The sequence below is a fragment of the Neophocaena asiaeorientalis genome, unplaced genomic scaffold (genome assembly GCF_003031525.2).
Source record: "Neophocaena asiaeorientalis asiaeorientalis breed wild unplaced genomic scaffold, Neophocaena_asiaeorientalis_V1.1 scaffold116, whole genome shotgun sequence".
In the NCBI taxonomy this organism is placed as follows: domain Eukaryota; kingdom Metazoa; phylum Chordata; class Mammalia; order Artiodactyla; family Phocoenidae; genus Neophocaena; species Neophocaena asiaeorientalis.
The window spans coordinates 8,174,776-8,186,820 of NW_020174561.1; the positions used below are offsets into that span (position 1 = coordinate 8,174,776).

The 12,045-nt window shown below is 38.1% G+C and overlaps 1 protein-coding gene across 6 annotated transcripts in view; it reads right to left on the reverse strand.

Annotated features, from left to right (window-relative positions):
- ST7 (suppression of tumorigenicity 7) overlaps positions 1-12,045 on the reverse strand; it is a 199,797-nt gene that overhangs the window by 73,594 nt on the left and 114,158 nt on the right. The window lies entirely within an intron of this gene.

The following is a 12,045-nucleotide window of genomic DNA, read 5'->3' on the forward strand; positions in this document are numbered from 1 at the left end:
GTGGGAACCAGCCACATAGCACAGGGAGATCCGCTCGGTGCTTTGTGACCACCTAGAGGGGTGGGATAGGCAGTCTGGGAGGGAGATGCAAGAGGGAGGAGATATGGGGATATATGTATATGTATAGCTGATTCACTTTGTTATGAAGCAGAAACTAATACACTATTGTAAAGCAATTATACTCCAATAAAAATGTTTTTAAAAACCCATAAATGTAAGTATGGATCCTAGTTAGTAGGGACCACAAGAATAATAAAACAGAATTTTTAAATATTGAACTGGCAGATCTATTCAATGGAAGAGAAGAAAGGAAGAGGGAAAGTATGACGGATACAAAATATGAAAGAAAAAGTGACTCTAAACAGAAAAATAATGACGGTAAACACAAATGGGAAAACATACCAACCAAAATACAAAGCTGTCAGATTTTGAAGATAATATTCAGCAAAAATTTTACAGATACAAATGGTCCATCAAAAAGTTACAGAAAACTTGATTATAAAATATGGAAATAAATATACCAGGCAAATCCAAATCCAAATAAGCTAGAGCAGCCTACCTTAATACAAGTTAAAAAGAAAATCAAGGCAGAACAGACTAAGGGACAAAGGAGGGGCATTATATACTCAATAATCAGTAAGACAAAATAATTATCAACTTAAATGCATTTAACAATATAGCCTCAATATATATAAAGCAACAATTAACTGGACATGGAAAACAGCAGGTAAGTAAGCAATTAGAAATGAATAATCTTATCATATCCTTCTCAGAAACTGATAGAGCAAACAGACATTTTTGCTAAGACAGAAGATTTGAATAACGTGGTTATTAGTAAGCTCAAACTAGTAAATACATATAGACTTTTGTAACCAACAGAAGCATACTCCTTTCAAACAGATATAAAATTTATGAAAACTGACCATGTAACTAGGCCTCAGAGGAGGCCTCCATTAAATTTTCCCCAAATCAATATCATATGATCGATGTTCAATAAATATAATATAAAAAAATTATAAATCAATGATAAGGGGCTAAAAACACACTATGTGGAACAAGATGAAATTATAAGGAAATAAAGAGATACTTAGAATCAAATGGAGCTACGTGTTTAACTTAAGAAACTGATAAAAAGGCAACAAACACAGAGAATGGGGGAGGGGAGAAAGAAGAGAAGGAGGAGAGAGGACTAGTACAAATATGGACAGTAAAACTGGAATAAAGACAAAAAAGTTGAGTAAATAAATAGAACCAAATCCTAGTTCTTGTGAAAAGTTTAATAAAAAAGACATGAAGCAACTGACAAAGGATTAATCTCCAAAATAATACAAGCAGCTCATGCAGCTCAATATCAAAAAAACATACAACCCAATCCAAAAATGGACGGAAGACCTAAATAGACATTTCTCTAAAGAAGATATACAGATTGCCAAAAAACACATGAAAGGATGCTCAACATCACTAATCATTAGAGAAATGCAAATCACAACCACAATGAGGTATCACCTCACACCGGTCAGCATGGCCATCGTCAAAAAATCTACAGACAGTAAATGCTGGAGAGGGTGTGGAGAAAAGGGAACCCTCTTGCACTGTTGGTGGGAATGTAAATTGATACAGCCACTATGGAGAACAGTATGGAGGTTCCTTAAAAAACTAAAAATAGAACTACCATATGACCCAGCAATCCAACTACTGGGCATATACCCTAGGAAAACGATAATTCAAATAGAGACATGTACCACAATGTTCATTGCAGCTCTATTTACAATAGCCAGGACATGGAAGCAACCTAAGTGTCCATCGACAGATGAATGGACAAAGAAGATGTGGCCACACATATACAATGGAGTATTGCTCAGCCATAAAAAGAAACGAAATTGAGTTATTTGTAGTGAGGTGGATGGACCTAGAGTCTGTCATAGAGAGTGAAGTAAGTCAGAAAGAGAAAAACAAATACTGTATGCTAACACATATGTATGGAATCTAAAAAAAAAAAATGGTTCTGATGAAACTAGGGGCAGGACAGGAATAAAGATGCAGAAGTAGAGAATGGACTGGAGGACACGGGGAGGGGGAAGGGTAAGCTGGGACGAAGTGAGAGAGTGGCATGGACATATATACACTACCAAATGTAAAACAGATAGCTAGTGGGAAGCAGCTGCATAGCAAAGAGAGATCAGCTCAGTGCTTTGTGTCCCCCTAGAGGGGTGGGATAGGGAGGGTGGGAGGGAGACGCAAGAGGGAGGGGATATGAGGATATATGTATACATATAGCTGATTCACTTTGTTATACAGCAGAAACTAACACAACAATGTAAAGCAATTATATAGTTCAATAAAGACGTTAAAAAAAAAAAAGACACACCCCTGTCAAGACTGATCAGCAAAAATAAAAGTAAAAAGAGGCAAATAAAGAGAATACAAAATGAAAAGGGGGGAAAAACTACAGACATAATATTTTTTAAATTATGAAATAACATGATAAAAAGCAATATGCAATGAATTTAAAATATATTTAACATATATATAGTGTTTAAAACAGGCCTAGTACTGAGATAAACGGGCATAGTCATGTACTGCTGATGAGAATTTAAACAATCACAGGCAGCCATCCTGGGAAGTGTACTGGCAGGACATGCTGAAATCCACATTCACATGCCTAATATCCAGCAATCCACTCCTGGGCATACACCCCAGGGAAGGCTTCTCGCATGTCTATCAGGGTGTTGATAATGGGAAGCTGGAGGCAATATGGGGGCCCTCACTAGGGGAAAGGTTAAGTAAAACAGAGTAAGAGCATAATAGGGAATAGGACACAGAAGTTAGAAATTGCAAACATATACCAGAGGTACGAGAAGTAAACATGGACAGACCTGAAAAATAACTGTTGAGTGAAAACGGTAAGAAAAAGAAAATCTATAGATATGTAAGTTAAACACATACTGCATTACATATTTTGCAAGATTGTGATGGTCCTGTCTCTCTAAAATCAATTAGGTTTTGCCTTCCTGGGATTTCTTAAATGAATGGTACTATAATGGGAGTTCTTCATCATCTATATTTTAGAAGAGATTCCATCAAACACAGAGGTCCCATTATTTTTCCTCTATTTAATGGTTTCCTCACCTCAACAAAGCGAAAATTTGTTTTGATCCACAAAAAGATTAAGAAGCCATTATTTATGATAAAAATGAGTAATGTGCTCTCTCAAATATAGCATGTTCAAAGCTGAACTCAACTTTTCCCAAAAAACCTGCGGATTTCCACATCTTAGCTGATAGGAACTCCTCTCCTTCCATGGCAAAGTCCTTGGAAATATCCTTGACTTCTCTCTTTTTTTCACACGGCATATTGATCGATTAGCAAATCTTGTTGGTCCTATTTTTGAAATATATGTAGAATCTGATCACTTCTCACCACCTCCTCTGCTACTACTCAGGCCTGAGCCACCACTGTCTTTCGCCAAGATTAATATAAGAGCCTTCCGATTGACCTCTTTGCTTCCCCCTTGCCACACAGCAGGCTGTAAAAATTAAGAGTGGTCATGTCACTCCTCGGCTCAAAACCTTTCATGGCCCCCATTTCACCCAGAGCAAAAGCTGAAGCCCTTACTGTGGTCCAAAAACCCTACATCATCTGTAATCTCCACCCCTCCCCTGGGATTACTCTGTTCCACCCAGAACTCTTTTGCTATTACTTCAGTGCGCCAGTATACTCCTGCTTCAGGGCCTTTGGTGAAATGTCACCTTCTACATCACACATACCTGATCATTTTATTAAAACTGTGATTTCCATGGCCTCCACTCTCTGCCCACTGCCTTTCCTTATTTTCCTTATCCTGCTCTATTTCATTGTTTCTCCACAGCATTTATCAATTTCTAATATGCTATGAAAATACATGCTTATTATGTTTATTTTTGTCTCTTTTCTCTGCTAGAATGTAAAGCATGTCAGGTCAGTGGTCTTTGTTTTGTTTATTGATTATACCTATCACCCAGAACAGGGACTGGCATGAAATGGAGGTTCGATCCTTTTTCGCTGAATGAACGAGTAGATGAATAACTGGATGGTTCAGTGCAACGTGGGTAGTGGAAGACCAAAATCGGGGCTGCAGTGTAGAAAGGGAGAGAGATGATGTGGAACTAGATAAACAGTGGGCACGACTGGAGCCACTGAATGAAACCAGGATTGAGTCCTGGGAAGGTGAAATGCAGAACAGCAGGAATCCAAGAGAAGAACTGGTTGTAGACATAGTGGAGAAGCAGAAGCCAAAGATGCATACGTGGAAAGGGAGGTCAAGAACAGTTGATTGGAGGAGGGAAGCCAAATCAAACCCCCAGATGACAGGCATCTATCTAGAATTGCTCATGGGCCAGCCATATACATTGAAAGCTCTACTCAGTAGCGGATACTACTCACCACATGGAAAAACGTGGGCCCAGCATATGAAAAACCCTGATAGTGACGGCCAGCTTATCAGCCATGAATTTATTATGCCACAAATAAGACTCTTACGTAAATGACAACACCTAAGGTAAATAACCGTCTCACCCGCCTCAGGGATTATTTGCCGCCAGCCCTTCACTCTGAATAGTGAATACAGAATACGGGGCTGCTGAAACTGCTTCACCATTGCTGATGCAACCAGCTAAGTCAATAATCGATAAATCTATCATTTGCTCTTATTAGTTAAATCATTTTCCTTTCTATATACATTACTAATTGCCAATAATTTATTGAATAAGTCAGCTTAATATATCAGGCAAACCCAGAAAAGCAAATCATGATAAAAAAAAAAAAAAGCAAAGGTCTATTAAGTTTTCAAAGTCATAGCCTTTGAAGATCAGTGAGTTACTATTGATAGCATTTGCTTTCAAGATTCACTTTTTCTTTATTTGTGAGTATAGCAAAGAGAGAATCTAGAAAACATGCCAACAAACACTTCAGGAACACTTACTAGGAATTAATATATTTCGCCGCACACTTTGTCTTTAGTTTAATGATATATCTGGTTGTCTTAAAAGCTTGAAAGTAACTACGTTCAAGTGATACTTGGTTGCCTGGACATATTAAAATGCTACTCTTCCCGTGCCTCACGCCTACATAATGGTACTTGACTTCTTTCAACAATCTACTTAACATCTTCTAAAACAATCCATCAACCAAGTTATTCATAATAATCCAAGACAATTTTAAGGAAATATTGATAAAAGGGAAATGTGACCTGTGGAATGCAAAGGTGGAGGGAAGAAAGGAATGAAACTAGAGGATTTAAGAATAAGGAAAAAGAGATAAAAGGGAATAGAAATTAACCTCCGATATATCCAGCTAGAATTTTCCTCCTAAAAAGATCTTCCTACCTATGCAATAAAAACAGAATTTTCATTACAGAATATTCTCTAAAATTTTTTTAACAATTTGGGAAGGGCATACCAGTTCTTTTTATAAATCATTAATTTCATGAAGATTTTTCTTCATGAACAAAAGCAGACAGAAACGCAAATTAATAGTCCTTAATGTTCCAAAGAGTTTGATTAGTCCCAGAGGTTTATATTTTCTAAAGTGTGCTTTCATTAGAAGTGCTCCACTTTGCAAATCATTTAAAGCACATCCTCTTGCTATTAATACCAATACTATTAAATTAATTCCCAAAGGTCAATTGCTTACACCCTAGGATAGTTCTAATGACCTAAAAGGGATGATATATAATGAACATCTACAATAATATTCTAAATAGAACTTGTCTTAATTTACTTTAACAATAAATGTTACCACTCTAAGGAAGGTAGAAAATCAGTAGAATTAAAGCAGTAACAAAGAGGTGTCTTAACAAAGGCTGGGAAACAAAAGTCACAGGTGCAAAGTGCTAACTGGGAATTTGTATGCCACAGCTCTGATTCACCAACTCAAATATTTTCTTGACTGTCTATCTACAAGATACTGTGCAGTGTGCTGAGAGGGACACACAGGAAAACTAAATACCATGCCAGCACTCAAGACACTCAAAATCTAATGAGCTTCACTTATCCTTCTGTATGCTTTTAAAATTTGGTTTAAAAACCCTGTCTCTCTCTGTTCATTGGCCCTAATCTCTCCTTAATGAAGGGATCACCTGAATAAGTGATCTGAGATAAAAATTGAGAACAGTGAAAAACAGGGATAAAATAGTTGTGAAAAAAGAGATCAGGAGAAATGGCACTTATTATCTCAAAACCTGTATGTCTTCTTTAAGAGGGAGTCCCCACAGAAGAAGCTCAGAAAGTGAGCATCCCCATGAAGGCTTAATTCTCATGGACACTTGGTTAAGATACAAATCAACTCTGCTCAAAATCCTTACATGATCAGATACGTATTTATAGGAGCAAAGAAAACGGGGTGGAAAGATGTACACCGAATCACGAGTGTTGGTTACCTCAGTGAGATGGCACTGCAGGAGTGGAGGAGAGATCGTAACTTCCTTATTCTTTGACTTGTTACAGTGAGTACAAATTATTCTTCCAACTTAATAGGACACCTATGGTATGTGAGTTAAATGAGATAGTATATGTAAACTTCTTAGCAAAATGTCTGGTACATAGTAATACTCAATATGTAACTTACATGACAAAAAACTGAAAACACTCCAGTTCTCAACTGGGAATCATGGAAATGATGCTGAAAATGCAGGAAGGCTACAAGCCCAGGGCTGAGGTAACTGCAGTTTCCTCTCACTATTTTTTATAAAGAGCCCCGACTAAGAACAAAAGAAGGGTGTTTAGCAGTTATAACCTTTACCGGCTAGACTGAGAAAGGGTTTAACATGGTCTAAAGAATATAAAACATGCCTTCAGCTAATCTGATATAGGTAGTGAAATTTAGAAAGAATAAAAGTATTGACAAAGAGTCTATATTTTGCTTTTATATATAACCTGGTGTTGTGGGTTGAATTGTGTCCTCCAAAAAATATATTGAGGGCTTCCCTGGTGGCGCAGTGGTTGAGAGTCCGCCTGCCGATGCAGGGGACGCGGGTTCGTGCCCCGGACTGGGAAGATCCCACATGCCGCGGAGCGGCTGGGCCCGTGAGCCATGGCCGCTGGGCCTGCGCGTCCGGAGCCTGTGCCCCGCAACGGGAGAGGCCACAACAGTGAGAGGCCCGCATACCGCAAAAAAAAAAAAAAAAAAAAAAAAAAAAAAAAAAAAAAAAAAAAAAAAAAAAAAAAAAAAAAAAAAAAAAAAAAAATATATTGAAATCCTAACCCTTGGTACCTATGAAAGTGACCTTATTTGGAGACAGGGTCTTTGTGGATGTAATTTAGTTTTAGTTTTAGTTTCAAAAATGGTAAATATCAATAGATAAACCCACACAAACAAAAGTTTTGGGGTCCTTAGTAATTTTAAAGGGGTTCTGAGACCAAAAAGTTTGAGAACCACTGGTTGATATTAGCATCTATTTTTAATTGAAAAAAATGGAATCGAACTATACCTAATATTTACACCTTTCCTTATCACTTAACAATATATCTTAGACAGTAATGGTAAGAATAGCACACTGAGTACTTATTCGTGAAGTCCTGTGCCGAGTGCCTTGTACGGATTATTCCATTTAATTCCTACACTAATCCTGTGAAGCAGGTGCTCAACTAGCACCCTGGATATTTCTGGTGCAGGTGATTGGATTGGAAGATCACATTCTCAGAAATACTCATTAGCTATGTAACCTTGAAGAAGCACCTATGTCAAGGGCTGTTATGAGAATTAAGTAATTTATATTTGTAAAGCACTTAAAATTACGCCTAGAACATAATAAACACTACAGAAAAGTTCATCAGCATTTAGATGGTATTTAAAACTCTGAGTCTAAATGTCGTCATCCAGAGTTGTAGATGGAAATAGAAAGGAAGGCTTAGGACAGGCCAGGGGACACTTCAAATTTGGGAAGTTAGGAAGATGAGGAGAATCTAGCCAGGAGGACTGCAATTTCAGGAGAACTTAGAGAGCATGGTTTCCTAAAATAAATAAAATGTTTTAAGAAGGTTGTGATGACCTGTGTCAAATGAGAAGCCAGGATAGTGAAAGAGGTAGTGTTGCAGAGAGAGAGGGTGAAACAGGAATCAGGGAGAATGACTCAGAGGTCTGCAGAAAACTACCAAAGGAGGCAAAACAGGTGGTAAAGTCTGAGAGCTTAAGGTCAACTTTCAAAGGAGATTTAGATGTTAGGGAAGAGAGGCAGACGATGATCTAGAAGCATGGACAAGGACCAAGGAAGACCTCCACCCCATAATTTGCCTCTGTTTCTTTCTTATCCCTCCAACTAGAACACTGCCAAAATCTTTAAGTTCATTTACTCTTCATACCCCAGATACCTATTCAGGGAATCCCATATGAGACAAAATAGCTCCTCAAACCAGCCTGGTCCCAGGTCAAGGGTTCTGGTAGGAGCTAATCAATTTTAGGGACGCTTTAGAGGTTTGTACCCACCACAGGGGAAACTCAGACTGCCAACAAGCAGAGTGAATAAAAATCTGATGTCTGCCCTAAAACATATCTACTCACTGTAGGATTCTCCAGATCAGTGGTTCTTAATGGGTAGTGATTTTGCACACCCCCTCCCCAGGGGACAAATGTCTAAAGACGAGCAGTGTCTAGAGACATTTTTGGTTGTCACACTGGGGAGCAACAAGGGGGTGGGCTGCTACTGCATCTAGTGGGTAGAGGCCAGCAATACCGCTGAACAGCCTACAACACAGGACACCCACGACAAAGCCATGTGGCACAAAATGTCAATAGTGCCAAGACTGGGAAATCATACCCTAGACCAAATGACCTGGGGCAAGAGGAGCTTTAAGAGGGTCCTCTTAACTGAGCACACAATCCCACCCATACCAGTTTACACCAATTCTGACTGAGTATGGCTAAGGGGCCAGACCAGTCAGCCTTAGGAATTCTATTTCCAATCTACTCAAATAGGGCCAGGGAAAGACAGAGGAAAAATGTGAGGTCAGCTAAATGGTAAAAGTTAAAAAGAGAAAAATTGTGTCATATATCAAATGTTAATAAAAGAGGCGGGGAAGAATGAAAACAAAAAAAAAATAAAATAAAAATTTTAAAAATTAAAAAAATAAAAGAGGCAAAATTCCCCCAAATGAGAATAAGCAAATAGACTTTCTTTAAATTTGAAAAAGAAAGACTTTCTTTAAATGTAACTCTTTTCATTTTGAATAATAAGTAACACCTTAGAGTGAAGTTCAAAAGCCACCATGCTCTCTTATTAGCTCTATTCACTGCCAAACACTCCTTCAGTAAGGACGGTGCTTTTGTATTCTTGACTGCAAAAGGAAGCTAATTAAAGTGAGTTTTTGAGAAAGCAGCCTGGGAATTCAAAATAATTAATGTGTTGCTTTCAAAACGAGAAACCATGAATCTTGACATTAAGAAGCCTATGTTTTCTTACCTCATCAATATTTCACTTACAGGATCAATATTTTGATCCATAACCATCGACAGCTGGCCTTCCTAGAATTCCCATTCATTCTCTTTCAGGATAAATCACCAATGAACAGTTTTTAACAGTTTTCCCTTTCTTAAGGGATTGCCAGAGAAATGTTTTAAAGAGTCTACTTTCTACAGGGAAGGCATTCTGACTCTGCCATATCTATGTCCACTTTAAAATCTGCTCTAGGAAAGTTTCCACTAACGCACACGGGGGAGGATGGCTGTGTCTTAATGAAAACTTAGATCCTCCTGCCCTAATGCTTTATCAGCAGGCTGCCTGGAACCCAGCGTGCTGTTTTATCAGAGGAAGCTTCCCAGCAAGATGGTTCGTGAGCACGCTGTTGAAGGAGTGGCCCCTCAGGGAAGTCCCTGTCTACGCGTGACCCGTGATCTGAGAGGAGCCAGGCTGGCCCAACTGTCTGCTGCAGGGCGGGGACCAGCTTCGGCTTTAACAGAGAGAGGGGCCTCAACCTCCCCTCCTCCGTTTAGGGTTCCAGCAGTTTCTGAAGGAAAGAGCACTTTGGATATTTCTCTTCAAAACAAATCTCCACCATGTCTGACGGTGTCCTTCACTGGACTGTTTACAACACTAGGGCCCATATCTACTGGATGCTCCGTAGACCCAGTCAAAAGACAACATGTCTTGGTAGTCTAATAATATGACAGATTTTTTTTTTAGAAAAGTAACCCAAGAAATATATACATAGGATTATAGATATATACATGTATATGGATGTGTGTGTATACACATATGAAAAGAGAAGGAGAGAGACTAATTGATTCATTCAAGAAAAAGAAATCATAAATATCCCAAAATGCCCATCAGGGGTATAGTTCAGCAAATTAAGACATAATTATGTAATGGAGAAAAAATAGGGAAAAAAGGTAAGCACGTCTACTATGTGCCAGGTGTTTTCACATTATCTCATTTCATTGTCCCCATGACTCCCTCAGTTACTCTTTTAGGTAAGAATCATTATCCCCAATTTACAGAAGACAAATGAAGAGCCCATGAAAGGGAAGGAAGTTGCCTCGAGTCACAAAGCTAGTGAAGAGCAAAGCTGAGAGTTACTTGCAGGTTTTCCTACTCCCTGCCCAGCATTTATTACACTGGATTCCAAATTTTCCCCCAAGATCTATTTGTAGACTAAGTCAATAAATGGGATTGTAAATATAAAATAAGGTTAAACAAAAATCAAACCATAGTATAGACATATTGCTTTTAATCATGTGAAATTTTATATGTATATACTAAAAATGATGACAATCAGCAGGAGACTGATTGAAAAAAACTGGAATTAAAATCATCTGAGTTTGTTTTGCCTATGAAATTGCTTAAACATATAATAAAGAAAATCACCAAAATCTGTTCCTCCATGCACGCCTGTCCCAGGCTAATTAAGGTTAAGAAAAGGCAATAAATATAAAATACCTTGTTAAAGGTTGAATGTGGCTGGGCCACTTTAAGATAGAGAAATACTCCATCCTTCATAAAATTCTCAGCTCTTTCAGGGACTGGTAGAGTTTCTGCACTATATCAAAAGCTGGAATTTCTGCAAGTTAAAAAGCTTTGCAAGCAAGTCATGTTTCTACAGAAATCTCCTTTTCTAAAATTTAGCACTATATAACATTCTTTAAATTCTTCCTTCGACCAAAAGAATTGAATCCTGGGAGATCCCCCTAGCAGTGGCTTTGCCTAAGAAACATCTATCACCTTCAGTCAAGTTAGAATTATCTTGGAATCTCCCTCCTCTGTTCCTCTCCTCACATCTGGTGGCTAAACTGCTGTTTAATGGAGTAGCCAGAACCCGAGCCAGAAGTATGGGCCTCACTTGGGCCTTCATATTATACTGTAACTTGCAGAAATAACCAGGGCTGAGCCTGGAGTGCAGGTCCCCACCACCAAAGAGTAACTGGGAATTTACATGAATTACTACCCTTCCAGAGACAAACTGAGGAAAGGCTCACTGGGTTTACACAGTCCTGTTCTCACACCCAAAAGCTGAGAATTGGGCAGGATGCCACTTTTATCTTACCCCGTGTTTCTTTTATTTTTATAATGGGCAGTTACCTGTCTCCTAATTCAGGAAGACAGTAGAAGAATAAAACGTTGACAAAGGCTTTCTGAGATTGTTTTTAAAAAGAAAATTGTTTATAAATACAATTCCCACTGGTGTCTGTTTCTTTATGAAAAGTATTTCTTACTATAAAAAAAATGTGAAAAAAAAAAATTTGGAAGTAAAAGTTCCTCAACTGGTTTCCCTTAAAACCACTGTTTTTATTTAAAGTTACATAATAATAACCTCCTTTGGTTCTCTTCTGTTTTAAAACTCTCACCTATTTTCTCTTATTATGTTGACTACCACTAATAAAATATCCTGATTCGAGAATGTAGGAAAATGCTTGAAGTGACTATAATAAGATTAGATCATAATGTTATTAAATTTGAGAGTAGCAATTTGAGCCATAGTTTATTCAAATCTTCCTAACAACTAAACACAAAAGAAGTCAGTTAGCTAAAATGGCTGATCTCATTCTTGGCTTCTGGCTACAGTCCCAAAGGTCTAATAA